The 18,234-nt window shown below is 49.1% G+C and overlaps 1 long non-coding RNA gene across 1 annotated transcript; it reads left to right on the plus strand.

The window, feature by feature from the left end:
• The first annotated feature begins 240 nt into the window (after window positions 1–240).
• On the plus strand, window positions 241–3,397 carry LOC135289034 (uncharacterized). Its single transcript, XR_010351828.1, has 2 exons — window positions 241–588; window positions 2,549–3,397. It is a non-coding gene; the product is annotated as an uncharacterized LOC135289034 (long non-coding RNA).
• The last annotated feature ends 14,837 nt before the right edge of the window (window positions 3,398–18,234 follow it).

Below are 18,234 nucleotides of genomic sequence, written 5' to 3' on the forward strand. Positions count from 1 at the left end.
GTTCTCCAGGGAGGCGCGATCTCTCATGGGAGAACACCTCATGGAAGCTTTCTCTGCTGATTGTAGTGTAGACGTGGCATGACTGCTGCTGGAGAAAGTTTAACGAGGTTTGGCAGGGGTTTGGATTTTGTAGCTCTCAGAGTATCCAAGGAGGCCCTTCCATCTTGAACACGGACGAGGTGGTTTTGGAGTTTCTGCGCAAGGCAGAGCCCTCCCCTCCCCCTCAGGACGGTGAGCTGGGAGACGGTTCCATGTTGGATGGTGACGTTTGTTCCCCCGGGGTGGACTGCGCTTCCGGCCAGCTGGTTCCGCGCGGCCAGCGAGTGGGCTTCTGGGGGCCCTGTGGAGTCGGCTAAGCCGACCCCGCCCCTCCCCGCGCCGCAGAGGCGGCGGGGTGGGGAGAACCGCCCTCCCTTTGTGCCTTCCTGGTGCTCAGGGGATGCGGGGAGCCTCTGGCTCGGCCTCCGCCTCTGCTTGAGTCTGATTCGGTGACAACACTCTGTCCAAATTGCGGCGTTTCCACAACATACCCCCTGGGCGCAGTGGGAGCGGAATGGTCCGCTTCGCCGCCGGTCTCGACCCCAGGAGGTACGGTATCGACCGCCTCTGAGTCTGCGCAGCCTGCCAGGCATGCGCAGGCGGCGGAAGCCACCGGAGGCGGGGCGTTGATCAATTTTATGTCGGGCCCCCGCCACGGTGGGTGGGCAGCCCGCTCCGCTCGGGGCGGGCGGTGCCTGCTGTGGGGTACCGCGTCATGGGCATGACCCTCCTGGGGGTGGTCCCGGACCCCCCTGCACCGCCTCTGCCGGGAGCGGCAGGTGGTGGTACTTGCGGGGCGGGGCCGGGTTCGAGCTGCCCTGCGCGGCTTTCCGCCCCGCCCGTGGTTCCCTCCCCGCCCGCACCGCCCGTGCCGCCCCGCGTGGCCGGGGCGCAGGGCGGCGACGCGGCTCCGCGAGCCGCGTCGCTCTGCACCCCGTCCCTCCCTCGTGCCGGGGGAGGGGGGGCCCCGCGCAGGTCTTGCTCCGATCCGCACCGGGTTTGCGAGCCCTGCTGGGACCTGCGTCTGCCGCGGGGTCCTCTGCCCGTGCTGCAGCGGCCAGCACTGCTGGGCTGCCGACGGGCACGGGGTCTGCTGGGGCTGGAGTGGTCCCAGCGGCAGCTGGTTCAGCTCTGCCGCCCCTGACTCCTGCGGATACCGGGGCTGCCGCGCAGGAGGACGCTGTGGTGTTCACTTTTAGCGCAAATGGAGATGCGGCTGGCGGGAGACCGGTGGTCCCCCGGGGCCGTGGGCCTTCTTCAACGGCCTTGTGGACACTCCCCCCGTGTCAGGTGACTGTACGTCCGAGGGAACACAGGCAGTTCTGTCGAGAAGTCAAAGCTAAGGTCGAGGAAATGGTTGATTGTGCCTTCGCACATTGCCTCCTGGATTGTGGAGATGGCTTCTCTGGCCCTGCTGATGCTGCAGGGAACACGGTGTCTGGTGGTGTTGAGCTGACTCCCAGTCAGGCATCTGCCTCTGTCCCTGTGGGTCCCATGGGACAGGACTTACCAGGTGCTGCCGCCTTACCAGGGGATTGCCAGGCTTTCCCTGTGCTTAGGGGTGTTACTCATAACACCTATCAGCCTTTATAGTGGAAAGCTATGATGGAACTCCGTGATAAGGTCAGACAATATGGTCTGGGGTCTGTTGAAGTCATGCAGCTGCTTCGAGTGTTTTCTGCTGATTTGCTGACACCTTGCGACATCTGAAGTCTGGCTCATGTTCTTTTTCAGCCTGTAGAATACGACATTTTTGAGTCTAAATGGACTCAGTTGACAGTCAGAGCAGTGGAGCGGAACGCTATGCTGGGTCTGCAGGATCCCAGGCGCTTGATTGGCACTGATGTGCTGTTGGGCACGGGAAATTATGCTGGTCCTAATGGGCAGGTTGGCTTCGATCCCCTTGTGCTCGATCAGTGCCAGACAACAAGCATGGCAGCGTTGGTTCAGACCATAGAACTGGCTGCTCCAAATGAGTCATTTGTGACTGTTGTCCAGGGGGCTGATGAGTCTTTTCTACGATTTGCAGGGAGGCTGACTGCCTCTGTAGAGAAGCAGGTGGCAGATCCTGAGGCAAGGAGGCTTGTGATTACACACCTTGCAAGATGTAACTGCAATGCCGATTGTAGGAGAATCAGAGAGGCTTTTCCTGGTGATCCTTCTGTCTCCCAGATGGCGGAGGCCTGTGCAAAGATAGGCACCTCAGGTCATAAGATGGTTGCCTTGGCTACTGCTGTGCAGCCGATCTGGGCAGTGCTGCAGGGCAGGCAGCAACAGCAGGGGAATGCTCGGGCCAGCAAGAAACATGGAAAGAAAGTACAGAAGGTCACAACTCCCTGTTTTCTGCGTGGTCTGTGTGAAAGGCTGAACCATTTGTGCACATGGGACTCATTGATGCAGATTTCACAGGACAGATTTGTGCCATGGTCTCCAAACCCATCTTCCCCGTCACTATCCCAGAAGGGACACGGATTGCTCAACTTGTGCCCTTTAACTCTTCTATTCGCAGGACAGCTGACCGATCGCGAGGAGATGGCGGCTTTGGATCAACTGGGCTGCCTCAAGTTCACGGGACCACTGTCCTGACCAAAGAATGTCCTGAGATTCTGTGTACCCTGTCCATCCCTGGTGCAACGACGCCAGAGATCCGCCTCAGCGGGCTTCTTGACAGCGGTGCGGATGTCACAGTTCTCTCCCTTGCCGCCTGGCCCCCGGAATGGCCCTTGGATCTGGTGGAGATGCCTGTCGCGGGATTGGGAGGAACGGCGCGATGCTATGTGTGCCAGCGGCCCATGCTGCTCACAAACCCGGAGGGACAGATGGCCATGATTTGGCCTCATGTTACTTCAACTCCTGCTAACCTCTGGGGAAGGGATGTTGTGTTCATGTGTGGGGTGTGCATCAGGATGGATTTTTGATGGGGGCCACTGCATTGAAGTGTGCAGAGTGTCCTATGCCTCCTTTATGGTGGCTGGTGGACAAACCTGTCTGGGAGAACGAGTGGCCCCTCCCTCAAGACAAATTAGTCGCCCTTCAAAACCTGATGCAGAAGTATAGGAGAGAAATTGTTGTGCTGTTCTTGTGAGCCAGCAAAGGCTTCCTGAAGATAAGGAAAGCCTTGTATCTCTCTTGAGGAAGACACTAAGGCTATCACCATGACAACGTGATGAAAGAGAGAAAGTTAAAAGATACGGACTTTAGTTGGCTCACAGAATGACGTGGCTCCTTGTTCACATGTTGAGAACTTTGTTTCTTTCTTATGACCAATGGGCAGTGTATGTGTCTGTTAAGTAAATGTAAATATCTTGAAAAACTATAAAGGCAACATGTTGCTATAATAAAGCTCTCTTATACAGCCTTCTGATGGAGTCTTGGTGCTTTGTGCCATGTTACACTCTATAGCGACATCTGGTGGCTGCCTGCTGTGATTGCAACTGGACTGTGAAAAAGGAATGAAAAAAAAAGAGAGAAAAAGTTGAAGGGTACCCTAAAAATGAGTGAAGGCAGCAAGGACGCTGAGGAGGTCTGGACCAAATTAAAACGTCTGATTCAAGGTGAGCGATTGGGAAAAATAATGGGAAATAATTTATCAAACATGGTAAAGACTGTTTTGTCCACATGGAAAGCTTTACTGAAAAGGAAAAATGTTCAAGCTTCTGATTATGCTCTTTGTAGTTTACTGATATGGTGTAAATCACAGGACTTTGAAGCTGATGCTGACACTGCCTTCAGTGTCAGGGCATGGAAAAAGGTTGGGAAGAGACTATGGGAAGTGATATCTAAAGGGGATAAGACGGTTGTTGATTTGGCTACTACCTGGAGACTGTTGTATGAGGCATTGGAAAGCAGAACAAGATAGAGGGGAAGAATTCGAGGAACAGGAATTAGAGCAAGAAACTGAAGTAGAGGAACAGGAGGAAGATGAGGCTGACCCTGTCGATGTATCTCCCCCTGAGGAGTCTGCTGCAGTTGCTGTGGAGGTTCCCCCAGGGTTTGCTATCGTGAGAATCAAATGGCAGGCTAAGACTGTTCCTCAGTATTTATCTCCAAAAGACTATGTTAAACCTGTGTATACTTTGCCTGCTCAGCAGTTAGTTGAACTGAGTACTAAACCAAAGTATCCTATGCCCGCACAGCAATTAGCAAAAATGAAGTTACAGAAGAAGCAAAGTGAAAAACAGGCTGGGTCATCGGCCCTTCTGTCTCTCCCTGGGCTGTTTGCTCCCCCCTCACCTTTCTGTGGATCGGCTGTTTCTTCCTTACCCATCCGTCGGTCAGCTGTTCCTCCCCAACCCTCCCGTGGTTTGGTTGCTCCCCCCGCCACTTTCCCTTGAGCCGTCCGCCCCTCCTCTGCCCTCCTTCAAGTTGTCTTCCTCCTCTCCATGTTCCCTTGAGCCATCCACCCCCTCTCTGCCCCCCTTTGAGTCGTCTGCCTCCGCTCCACCCCCCGTTGAGCCATCTGCCCCACCCCCTTCTGAACTGGTTGAACAAATGCAGTCTTTAACAGTGTTCTTCTTTGTCTAGTGATAGTTCTGACGATGAACTGCTGGTTATAAGTACATCTAAAAAGACTCAGGAATCTGTTTCTGTCAGACTTCGTAGCAGATCCAGGCCTGCTGTTTCTTGGGCTCTACCTCCCTGCCAGGTGGCTGTGATTCCTCAACACCCTTTGCAATTTTGGGATCATGTGAGAATGAAAGCAGCTGAAGTGGGAGATTGGAATTTGTTAGAGAAAATAGGTCCACCTAAAAGGTTGGAGATGGCTGCTGCTGCTTCTGGTGGGCCTGTGGCTTTTCCTGTTTTCAAAGCTGCTCCTAATTTGGGACAACAAGATAGCCATCAGGTTTTTGCATGGAGGGTTGTGCAGGATCTCCAGTCAAAAGTAGATCTGTATGGTGTTAACTCTTCGCAGGTGATGCAAGTGATTGGTATTCTAAATGCTGATGTACTTGCGCCTTATGATATTGTTCACCTTGCTACGATTCCGTTTCAGCCAGTGCAGTACGGTGTGTTTCAAGCTACCTGGAAACAACTGGTTGAAAGAGTAGCATTGGACAATATGCATTTACCTCAGCACGATCCACGTCATGCTGTGGGAGTTGATGCCTTGCTGAGCAATGGACCGTTCTCTAACCTGGATTTGCAGGCAAGATGGGACCCCCTGGTTCTGGCACAGGCCCAGCAGCTGGGTATGAGCGCCTTACTTAAAACAATGGAAATGGCAGCTCCTAAACCAAGGTATATTACTATCCAGCAAGGGGTGAAGGAACCTTTTCTGCAGTTTGTGGAGAGGGTTGCTGCAGCCCTTGAGAAGCAAGTAGAAGATGATAAGTTGAGGCAAATTTTATGCAGACAGCTAACTCGGGACAATGCGAACAATGATTGCAGGAGAATTATTGATTCTTTACCGGGAGATCCCTCACTGTCTGATCTTGTAGTTGCTTGCTCAAAGGTTGGTTCGGTTGAGCATAAAATGGCTGCTTTGGAAACGGTCATGAAGTCTTCACCCAGATGTTCTGCTTGTGAAGAATCAGAGCATGTGAAGACACAATGCCCTCAAACTGCTGGATGATGTGTACACTCTAGTTGGTTTGGTTATCAACCCAGAGAAAGTTCAAAGACAGATGCCTTGGAAATATTTGGGGTTGATAATCACCAACGCACAAATTGTGCCTCAACCTGTAAAATTGGACATTGACATTAAAACCGCAGCTGATATACAGAAATTGTTTGGTGCAATAGGTTGGCTTAGGCCATACTTGGGGATAACTAATCATCAATTGCAACCTTTTTTTGACTTATTATCAGGGATTACTTCCTCTACTGATGAGACACATTTGACTGCTGCAAAAAAGGCTGCAGAAGAAGTTGAATTGGCCTTGGCATCTAAATTTGTTACCAGGATAGATGTTTCTGTTGGTGTGAAATTATTTATTTTGAGAGATTATGAAATAGTATGCGGATTGTTGTGTCAATTGAATAATAAATGGGAAGACAAATTGCATATTTTGGAGTGGATATTTTTGTCTTTCAGGTCCTGAAAAACAGTTCCAGGTCTGTATGAGCTTTTTGCAGACATCATTATCAAAGCTCGCAGACGCTGCCATGAAATCTTAGGCTGTGATCCTGTAACTCTTGTCATACCGGTACAACAATGGTATTTTGAGTGGTGTTTCCAAAACAATCATGAGCTGCAATCTGCGTTATCATCCTTTACAGGTCAAATAGCATATCGTTTACCTTCTCATCCTATTTTGAATTTCACTAAGAGGATTCCTTTTCAGGGGAAACAACTTTGCTCTTCTGTGCCAGTGGAAGGTGCGAGAGTTTTTACAGATGGATCCAGAAGAACTGGAAAAGCTTCTGTAGCCTAGAAGAAGGATGACCGCTGGGAATATGAAGTAATGGTTCAACAAGGGTGTCCTCAGTTAATTGAACTTTGTGCTGTACTTTTGGCCTTTACCTTATTTCTTAGTTCCGTAAATATAGTTACTGATTCTGTTTATGTTGCTAATTTAGTGAAACAGTTGGATCAAACTGTGTTATATAATGTAAAGGAGAAACCATTATTTGTTATGTTGTTGAAATTGTGGACTGTTATTCATAATCGAAAGCATTCTTATTTTATTATGCACATTCATAGCCATACATCGCTACTTGGATTCTTTGTTGAAGGTAACGCCTATGTGGATTCCCTTGTGGCTGCCTCAGCAGTAAAAATGGTGCCTAATGTGTTACAGCAAGCTGTTCTATCTCATCATTTTTTTCATCAGGCTGCTCAGGCAAAACAGCAGCAATTTAAATTATCACATAGTGAAGCAAAGTCAATTATTTCTTCTTGTCTTGATTGTCATATGTCTCATGTTTCACAGTATTGCAGTACTAATCCTAGAGGCTTACTCCCTTTGCAAGAATGGCAAACAGATGTTACAAAAATGCCTGAATTTGGCCATCTAATGTATGTCTATGTTATGATTGACACCTTTTCTCATGCCATGGTTGCCTCACTATTGGCAGGTGAAACAGCTTGGGATGTTATTCGTCATTTTTGCCACGCCTTTTCCATCTTAGGCATTTCATCACATGTAAAGATGGATAACGGCCCGGCATATGTTTCAAAGTAATTGCAAGTGTTTTTTTGTGCCTGGGGTGTTGGTCATTCTACTGGTAATCCCTCATGCTTCAACAGGCCAAGCAATTATTGAACGTGCCCATGGTGTGTTGAAGCACCAGGTACAAAAACAAAAAGGGGGAATTCAGAGGGAGTTGCCTCAAGTGAGATTAGACAAAGCTGTTTATGTGTTGAACTTGCTGCGTCCTTTACCTGACTTGCAATTGTCTCCTATATTCTATCATTTTTCATCTTTGAATTCAAAACAGGCAAATTTTCAGAAAGGTATTAAGGTATGGGTAAAAGATTTAATCACAGGAAAGTGGACTGGCCCAGTGGAATTAATAATATGGGGAAGAGAATATGCATGTGTTTTAACAGAAAATGGCCCTTGTTGGGTCTCTGCTCATTGTGTTAGACCTTATTTGGAGCACACGGGAAAGAACAGGATGGGTGGTTCTACAGCAGAAACAAAATGAGTAGGTAATTGCATTGGTTATTAGGTGGATGGAAGCATGGACCCTTAAGGAATGTGTGGTAAAGGTGGTAATTTGAGACAGAGTAAAGGGAGTTATAGGCTTATGCTGAAAATCTAAAATTTAAGTTAGTGGATGTTACTTTTGCTTCTTTTCCTTGAATTCTCCTACAGAGAGGTTGGTAGTACTGAGAAATGTGTCTTGTACCATTTCCTTTTGCAGGGCACCGATGTTCCCAAAAATAGGGGAATTCTATGTACCTGTCATGGTTTGACCCTGGCGCAATGCCAGTGCCCCCATGAAAGGTATATTTTCAAAATGGTTGCTGTGAGATGGGACTCAGAAACAGAACAAAGCAGGCTCCAACTTGGGAATGGAGGGAAAAACACAACACTTTATTAATCTACAACATAAGAGACAAAAGGGAAAAAAAAGGAAAAAGGGGAAAAAAAACCAAAACACACACACAGCAATCCACAATGGAAAACTTCCAAAACACTCCTCCTCCCTCCACCCCTCTAACACTCAATCCCCTCTAACACTCAGTTCTCAGTCCAATACCATCCTTCACACAACCTCCCCCAGTTCATCAGGAGAGTCTCCCTCTTGCACCATGGGCCTCCCCAGGAAACACAGTTGGAACCTCCTGTGCTTCCATGGCACACGTGGCAGCCGCCCAAAGAAAATCTGCCGTGGGGACCATCTTCCTTCCATGTCCAGTGCTCTCACCACTGTCCATGGATCCAAACTGCTTCTTAGGTCCTTTTAAGAATGCCTCGCCCAGTTCCAAGAAGTGGCAGCCTCTCACCATTTGGGACACCTGTCCCCCCCATATTTCACCCCCTGGGGCCTGGGGGTCTCAGGAACAGAGATCCTTCTCTGCTGAAGGTAGAGGGCTCCACCACACCCTCCCCATCAGTCTCTGTTCCCTCTACTTCTTCTCACAATGGCTTTGTCACTCCTGGCTTCTGGCCAACTGCCTCCCCCAAGGTGCAGTCTCTACATTACAGGAAGATTTGGTTCTGTCTCATGGCCATGTAAGAGAAAAGTCCAGCCAAAAAGCCACTCCAAATAATCTCCTCCATCTAGGGTGCTTCTCATCTGTTGGTATTTCTTCACCCACTCAAGCCTTCTTCTCATCTGCCCATACTCCGTCCCCTCTCAATTCTCAGCTGGGAAGGATCAGTGTTTTTTACAGCTTCCATTGTTTTAGCACCAACGGGGTTAAACCCTCGACCGCGGTCTGCCGGCAGCTGGGCACCTTGCCCCCCCCCCCTTCTTCTCCTGGCCATGGTGCCGGCACAAGATATCAAATTTCCAGCCAGCACAGTCTCTATCACTCTCTCCTGGGGGGGTGCTGCCCAAAACATCCCAGGTCTCCTCCACCCCTGCACCTTGCAGGGCTCCGGCCCCCCTTCCCACAGGCCGCATGGCCTGCCCCTCCCCCACCCAGACGCAGCTGGGCAGGGGAGGAGGTCAGACTTGACTCACCACCGGATTCCAAAAGAGAGAGTCCCTCTGGGAATGCTCTGCTTTTAACCCCTGTGTGTTCTCAGAGGTGTATCCAGGTCTCCAGTGGCCACACCAGGTGCCAATTTCAAATCTGGCCACTGAATGGTTTGACCACAACTTTTCCAGAAACTCACTTCCTGGTCAAACCACGACAGTACCTAAGGGAGAAGTGTTGCCTTTGCATAGGGGTTGAATTAGTAGCTGAAGTCCACACTGAGCAACTAGGTTGCTTGCCCATTACGATAGCAGCAACCAGTTATAAAGTTAAGTGGATTCTACTTGGTTCTAAGTGGTGACTAAGCAGATTACTTGGTCTCTGCTTCTGTGTGGGAGAAAGTTATTTGACTAGAGGTGAAGGTGTCATTCTGCTACAAATGTGTCATCTGGTATTTGAAGATCTATTTTTTTATGTGCCTTGTTTGTATATGAATGTTAAGATTGTGAGGGTGTGTGTTATGGGGTTGGTAGAAGTTGGTTATCTGTAAGTGAATGAAGAATGGTTCCTCTGTTTGGATTTTTGCAAGGCCCCTGCGGAAGTCTGTAGCAGTTGTATTTGCAGGACAAATACAAAAAGGGGGAATTGTAGGAAAGACATTTTCGTGCTGTTCTTGTGAGCCAGCGAAGGCTTCCTGAAGATAAGGAAAGCCCCGCATCTCTCTTGAGGAAGACACCAAGGCTATCACCATGGCAACGAGATGAAAGAGAGAAAGTTAAAAGATACGGACTTTAGTTGGCTCACAGAATGACATGGCTCCTTGTTCACATATTGAGAACTGTGTTTCTTTCTTATGACCAATGGGCAGTATATGTGTCTGTTAAGCAAATGTAAATATCTTGAAAAACTATAAAGGCAACATGTTGCTATAATAAAGCTTCTTCCCTCCCCTCTTCACTGTCTGGAAGAGAGTCTTAAAGGTGTAAAACTTATTATTTGGTATAAACAGAACAAGACGATTGGGGATAAAAGCATCATATAGTCAACCCAGGACAGACTGCTTCTCGGACCCCTTGTATAATTATCGTTCTTAAATCCTGCATGTGGGTCCTATGTGCCAGGTCTTGGTGGTTCCAATTAGGGTTTTGTAAGGGCCATTTCGTATCTGCCTGTGGGCCCTGAGCATGTTGTGCATCCCAAATCCGCATTCCTGCTCGCCTAATCATGTTCTTTTCCGCCGCTGTAAATAGGATGCCCAGGATTGCCTGTAATTCCTCCCAGGTGTAAGTACTGGGGCCTAAAAATTGGTCTAATCTCTCTGCAACCCCCAGGGGATCTTCCAATAGGCTCCCCATTTCCTTTTTAAAATCTCTCACGTCCCCTGAGTTAAGGGGAACCGAGATAAAGCCAATTCCTGGTTGAGCTCCTCCCATGGGCATTTCCCTTAAGGGGTAAAGGTTGAGTTGCCTGGTCCTGCTCCTTGTACTCGGCCCTCCTTGTTCTGAGGTTTCTGGGTACCCGTCCTGGTAAGGGAGAGGGTTCTCATCGTCTGATCCTTCTGCCTGGTCTTGGGCAAGGGGTGCGTTGGGAATTTGCGGAGGTACGTAAGGGGGTGGGACTAAGGGAACTTCTTCTTCTCTCTTGCCCCTTTTCTTAGGCCCTGAACCCTCGGGTTTTTCTTTCAGGGGATAAAGATGTACTTAATTACCGGGTCTCTCCACCCAAATTTTTGCATAATCACTTTCCTCCTGACTAAAGGGAGTTTTGGTATTTACCCATAGATTCAAGTCTTGTCTTACCCAGTCTTCTGCAGAACCAATTATGGGCCAGAAAACATTCCGTGAGATTTGCTTTCCTCCCCATATTTCTATACAATAATGAATCATTTTTGCTTTATCTTTACCCCCTGTGCTAGGGTAATGTTTCCAATTATTTAGCATAAATCCCGGTGGACTAACCCTTGGCACTGGGGGAAGTTTCACGGGTACAGAGGGCTTGCTCTTCCCCTGCCCCATCCTCTGGAGTGCACTCAAACACTTTAGTTCGCAAATTCACTCGCTTCCCCTGGTTCGTGGCCCAGGCCCTCGCGGGCAATGGGAACCGCACTACTTGAGGGTCCACACTCACTTGGGGAGTCCGAGCTTCCAGCTCCCCTCTCACACACAACACCACTCGCAGCACTCCAGGATACCCGACCCCGACCGAACGGAACCCTGCACAGATACTCACGTGTCCTGCGTCTTCGTCCGGACCTTTGTGCACAAAATTTACAGGGTCGACCGGTCACCTTTGCTTAATGCCTTGAATTTTAGGTTCGTCGGTGGGAGTAAGGTGAGGGGACCCACCGAGGCCACCAATGGTGGGGCGCCTCCCCAATGAGTCCGTCTCACCGCAATAGTCCCATCCGAGTCACGGCACCAAATTATGATAAATTGGGACACGCCTTATTGGTATAATCAAATAAGAATTTATTGATTACAGCAAACAAGGCATAAGCAAAGCAGTGCTGGGCGACAGGGGAGTTTGTGCTCCGCCAACTGCCGCAGCCACAGTCAGTTCTGTGGGAACTCAGTACATCACTCCGGATGTCCAGAGCTACCGAGACAACCCTTGGGGGGCTCGGAAGCCCTGGAATGCTGCCAAAAGTACCTGGTGGCTTGACTTTGATCCTTTTAAAGAAATGACACCTGAAGGTGAGGAGATGAGAAAATTTCATGTCTAAATAGAGAGGGGATGTTATTCACTTGTTAGAACTTAAGTTAGAATGCACTGTACAGGGGGGTTTTATGTATTGTACAGGGGGGTCTAGAATTCTGTACATGGATCAGGAGTCCCAAGATGGAGGAATTTGGGCGTGCCCTGTCCTTCTTCTTTCTTCTCCTTGGCATCCATGTTCAGGATGATGTTGGCATGTGTGGATTGGTTCATAGAAAGAGTACACTTGCCAACAAGGGCAGAAAGTATTGGGAAGTAAAGGTAAATATCGAATACGTAATTTTCATTATAAAAGAGACAACCGCCTCGTGGGCGAGGGGGAGTGCCTTTGGCTGTCTTGCTGGTCAGACCTCGGCTGGACAGACAGAAAATCTTTGTAGATAAGAAATAATAAACTCGACTGAAGACCGAAAGCAAGAGTCCAGACTCCTTCTTCGAGAGCGCGGCCTACCCAGAACCACTTTTTCCCGTGCTGGGGCAGAGACCACTGGCAGCCGACCCCGGCATCGGGCGTCCCTGGGTGGGCACGAAGGGGGGCCCGAAGGTGGGCACGAAGAGCGACAGCTCAAGCGGAGAGCCGAAGAGTGAGCTGCAAAGAGAACACCCAGGTGGGCAGCACCCAAGCGGGCAGCTCCCAGGCGGGCAGTTCCCGGAGCTGGACTCATTCCCAGGAGAACACTGATAACTCCTTGGGAAGGCAGCCAGAAGAGTCCGAAGAAGCAGCAGCCAAAGAGAGAACACCGCACTCCACTTCTCCCGAAGAAACCTCGTATCAGAACAGCCCGGATCAGAATCGGAAAGGCGCCTCCGAATCCATCTCCTGTGACCTGCTGGACGGGAACCGGGAGCCTCCAGACTGCTCTGACGACACAAATTCGGTGAGAAGGTCAAAATTAAGAAACATGGGGAACACACTCACACAGGAACAAATAGAAACATTGTCAGCCTTACAAGGCGTGACAGAAGCGTACGCAGAGGGGGTTTCTAAAAAGGAGCTCAGAGAGTTATTATTGTGGGTCAGATATAATTATCCGTTTGCAGAAACACATGTGTTGTTTGAGGTGGGCTTTTGGCAAGAAGTTAACAGACATTTATATTTTTTAGCTGCCAGAAAGGAAGAGACGGCTTTCAAGCTGTTATCTCCAGCGAGAATTATGTTAGAGGCTATCTCTGCAAGGTGTCGGAGATCAGCCAGGGAATTAGGTTCTACAACTCCCACAAGGGCGGGGAAAACAGAGCATGGCTCGGTGCAGAGATTGGCTCTGGTTCCAATTGGCCCGGGGGGGACAGCTCCCGAGGGAGAGGAGCAAGGGGAAAAGGCACTGCTTTCAGCCCTGTCATCCCAAAGTCCCAAGAGACCTCCAAAACGCCCTGAAAACCCGGAAACTGAGGGGGGTTCAGGCTCCGATTCAGACGCGAATACAATCCCAACCCCAGAACAGCTAAGATCTTTACCCAGCGAGATCGAGGGGTCGGGGACAATTGTTCCTGAATTTCGAATCTCGGGGGACGAAGGGGCGGGGGAGGCGGAAGAATCGGGAAGGGGGGGCCGCGGGGGATTGAAGGGGGATGGGGAAACGCTTTCTCGCGGCGGCGCGGCGGCGACGGCGGCGGTCGCGACCGGCGGGGGGGGGCGCGGAAGCGGTGGGGAACACGAGTTTTGGCACGGGTTTTGGGGGACCCACACCGGGGGTGGCGGCCTTGGCGGGCGCCGTGCCAAAGATGCACGCGGGGGGCGAGACACGCGGGACATCCGGGAAGGGCTCCCAAATCACAGCGTCCACGTCAGACGCAAGGAACAAGCTCGGAGCAGCCGCGGAATTCCGAGCAGCACCCGTAAGTAGACGTAGGGGACGCACGGCAGTGACGCAGGACCCGGAAGTCGCACCGCGGCGGTCAGCTCGCATCGCGGAGCAAATATGGGCACGGGCGAAGCAGGGATCGCACACACGGGGACGGGGTGTGGACACAGCATCAGAGAGCTAGGAGTCGGGGACAGACACTGGGGAGGAGACATCAGAAGGGGAGCGGGGCGGAGACAGTGACGTCAGTCCAGGGGAGACGGGAAGCATTCCCGAAAAAGCGCACACGCGAAAAATGCGGGCGGAGCGCGGTCGGGGGCGGGTCCGATCCTCCGTGACGTCTCGGGCGAGGAGGGGCCGATCTCGGGGCTCCGTATCCCGGGGCTCCACCCCTTCTCCGGTTCCGGTTTCCTCGATCCCAACCCCTGTGGTTCAGACCACTCCCATCTCAGGGCGGTGCTCAGGTGTTCAACCTCCATTGCTGGCTCAGTCAAAATCCGCGCAGGCTCAGGTTCCACAAACACAACTGCTGCAGCCAATCGATGTGGCTGAGGAGCCGATCGAGCTCGTGACGTCATCGCACCTGTCCAGGCAACCCAGTGGGGGGATGACCGAAATGCAGGGCAGAGCCACAACGTTATCTCGTGGCAGGACTGCAACCATGCAGCAGTTTTTTCCAACAACATATAAAGGGAAGGCAACATTAAAGAAAACAGTACCACAGTTAGAACTTAAAGATACATTATACGAGGATCAAGGGCAAGAAGAAGACGTGATACGAATCGCAGCATCAGAGGGAATTCCGGCATGGATGTTTTCAGCAGCAGAAGCAAGAAGAGGATATATGCCATCATTTGATGCGATGAAAAGGATGCAGACGCAAGAGTTTCAAATTCCTTATTTGAGTCCAGGAGCGAGGCCAAAGACCTCGAGTCAAAGACTGTTTGAAAAACAATCACTGTTGACTTTGAAGACTCCACTGTGCATGCAATTGCCAAAAGAATTTCTACAGGAAGAAGAGGAACAACCAATGAAAATGGTGGATTGGAAACAGGTCAAAAAAGAACTGACAGAAGAAGCTTTGCTGCAAGGATCAGGAGATCTGACAATGCCAGTGACATATGATGCGCAGGGGCAGAATCCAAGATGGGAAAGATTGAATCATGATGTGATCAAAGACTTAGCGAGAGCTGTTCAACGCAATGGACTGGATTCACCATACTTTAAACAGCTCCTGAGGGGGACATTTAACATGTATGACCTGACGCCATTTGATATTCGAAGCCTTGTGTCAATGATTCTCACAGACACGCAGAATCTCATCTGGGAAAGAAGATGGCGAAGATATCTCACAGAGTTGAGGAACAATTATCAAGGCGGGCCAAACGCGAACCTCACTGAAGCACAGTTGGCAGGAGATCCTCCAGATGACAATCCAGCAGAACAAGCGGTACGTCTTCCAAGGCGAGTGTTGAATGACATCAAGGAAGCGGCGCGGAAAGCGATCTTGCAGATCGCTCCAGCAGGAGTTCCAGATGTCCCATTTTCAACCATCAGACAAGGTCCCACAGAACCATATTCATCATTCATAGATCGACTCACGCAAGCTGTGGATCGGCAGGTGACCATCGAAGCTGCGAAGCGACCACTCTTGGAAAGTCTTGCATTCGGCAATGCCAACCCGGATTGTCAACGGGTCATCACTGCAATGCCAGGAAGACCATCCTTGGCAGAGATGGTGGAAGCATGCAGCAAGGTGGGAACGCCTCAGCATGTTGCGTCGATCGTGAGAGATGAATTGAGAGGAGAGTGGGAAAACCAGCTGAAAGAACACTCAGGAAAACGATCAAAAGAAGAGATGCTGGACAAAATATTTCAACAGCAGAATGAAATTCTTGCAACCATCCAAAAGAAAAACAATCCACCAAGAGGACAGTGACACAGGCCTTCAAAAACAATTCTTACAGATCTAGAAATGATGGCGCAAATCATCATCAAGGGGAGAACAAGGTTGTTGACAATGGCAGGACGAGAATTTTCAATCATTCATTTACCATTGAAAAAAGATTATTTTAAATGGGCGATGCAGAAATCAAAAGATTTAATAATTGCATTGTTAGCTTTCCCAGGAACTTGCACAATTCATTTTCCACAACACAGAGTGCTGCAGTCACAAATATGTTACAGAGCAAAGCCAAGAATAAGTGAAGAACCTCTGGACGGGATCACAGTATTCACTGATGGCTCAGGGAAGACACACAAGTCAGTGATCACATAGGTGAACTCAGAGACAGGGAAATGGGACTCGGATGTGAGGATGATTCAGGGTTCTCCACAAATTGTGGAATTGGCAGCAGTCACTCGAGCATTTCAGTTGTTTGAACAACCTCTCAATTTGATTACGGATTCCGCATATGTCGCGGGGGTAGTCAGACGCTTGGAAGGTTCACTCTTGAAAGAGGCCAACAATGAAGTATTGTATTCACATTTGGTGAGCATGAAAACTTTGTTGGAAAATAGAGAACATGAATATTTTATCACACACATCAGAGCTCACACAACACTTCCAGAATTTTTAGCAGAGGGGAATGCTCGAGCAGACAGGTTGACAATGCCCATTTCACAGACACTCCCAGACATTTTTGAGCAGGCAAAATTGAGTCATAGTTTCTTTCATCAGAATGCACATGCATTGATGGAATCCTTTCGTCTCACAAAAACTCAGGCGAGAGAGATCATCAATGCTTGTCCAAATTGTCAACTTGTACAGCCGCCAGCCTCAACAGGAGCGGTCAATCCGCGAGGACTGGAAAGTCTTCAACTATGGCAAACAGATGTCATGAAATATCCCTCATTTGGGAGGCTCAAAAATGTTCATGTTTCAGTTGATACATTTTCGGGAGCAGTCTTTGCTTCAGCACATGCAGGGGAAACAGCAGACCATGCTTGTCGACACTTTCTACAAGCATTTGCGTCATTGGGCGTGCCTCAGGAAATAAAAACAGATAATGGTCCAACTTATACAGGCAGGGTGCTTGACAAATTTTTGAAAAAATGGGGTGTCAGACATACCTTTGGTATTCCATACACACCCACAGGTCAAGCAATCATTGAAAGAACACACCGTACCTTAAAATCCCTTCTAGATAGACAGAGGAGGGGGGAGCCAGAGGCGACGCCACACATGAAACTAATTAAAGCATTGTATGTGTTGAATTTCCTAAATAGTTCATCTTCAGAACCCAATCCTCCAATCTTGAGACATTTCTCAAACAGTTCACAGGCAAGATTAAGGGAGAATACTTTAGTTTTGGTCAGAAACCCAGAATCAGGACAGATAGAAGGTCCTTTCAAACTAATCACTTGGGGCAAGGGTTTCGCTTGTGTTTCCACAGAGCAAGGTCCGAAGTGGGTGTCGGCACGACACGTGAAGCCGTTTCGAACGCAAGAACAAAAGAACACAGATTCCGGAAACAGAGGGACAAGTACTCAGACAGAGGAGGAGACTCAAACTACAAGCAATAATCTAGAAGAAACAGAAGAATAAAAGACTTTGGGGGTTTTTCTGAAAAACTTTGGGTGGAAAATGGTGATATTTAGTCAGAAAGGTGGGGTGATGAACTTTGCAATGTTCATGTGTTTTGTCTCATTGCCAATGGTTTTGAAAAACAAAGCAAATTTACCAGTCAATCAGCCAGAGAAAAATGTTTGGGAAGCTTTAGCCCAGGCAGCAAATTTAGATAGCATTTGCCTGACGCACTCCAGACCAGGGAGGCCATTTTCAGCATGCATGATTGGATTGCCAGTGAATGAATGGCCAATTCCAGGACACACTGCAATCGAGATCTCACAGGTCGTTAAAGATCCTGTGAATGAATGGTATACTTGGACACATTCTCTTCCTGTGGCTTCTTCTGAACCTCAGGAATTGGAGATTTTCGGGTCCATGACAATGAATGTATGCATGAAATTTGAAATTTCAGGTACAGCAAAGCCAAACAAAACTATTGATGTTACTCCCAGTCATGAATTCTACAGAAATGCGTCAGCCTGGTGCAACAACACCATGGTGACAGACAAAGGGTCACTCCAAGTCCCAGTGCAACTGCCAAGGGGATTCTTTTTGATTTGTGGAGACAGGATTTGGCATGGTATTCCTGCAAATGCCAAGGGAGGTCCATGCAGCATTGGAAGAATTTCAATGCTGACGCCAGATTTAAAGATGCAGAGAGAACAAAAACATAAAGAAAAAAGATCTTTACAATATTTCGATGAGAATTGTGATGACAGGGTTTACACTTGGAGCAAGGCAAGGAGAATTGCGATAGCAATTTTCTCACCTCAGGCAGCATCAGGAATTGCTTTGACTCAATTGGATCGTATGGGTTGTTGGCTGAGCAAGCATGCTCAATCAGTCTCTCTTGCACTGAGTGACATGTTGCAAGACATGAACAGTGTAAGACAGGCAACTCTGCAAAACAGAGCAGCAATCGATTATCTTTTGCTTGCTCACGGCCATGGGTGCAAAGAATTTGAAGGAATGTGCTGTATGAATCTCTCCGATCATTCCAGGTCAATTCATGAAAATATTGAAAAAATAGAGGAGAGTGTGAAGAAACTTGGCGAGATCACTGGATCTTGGAT

Source organism: Passer domesticus, chromosome W (genome assembly GCF_036417665.1).
Source record: "Passer domesticus isolate bPasDom1 chromosome W, bPasDom1.hap1, whole genome shotgun sequence".
Taxonomy (NCBI): domain Eukaryota; kingdom Metazoa; phylum Chordata; class Aves; order Passeriformes; family Passeridae; genus Passer; species Passer domesticus.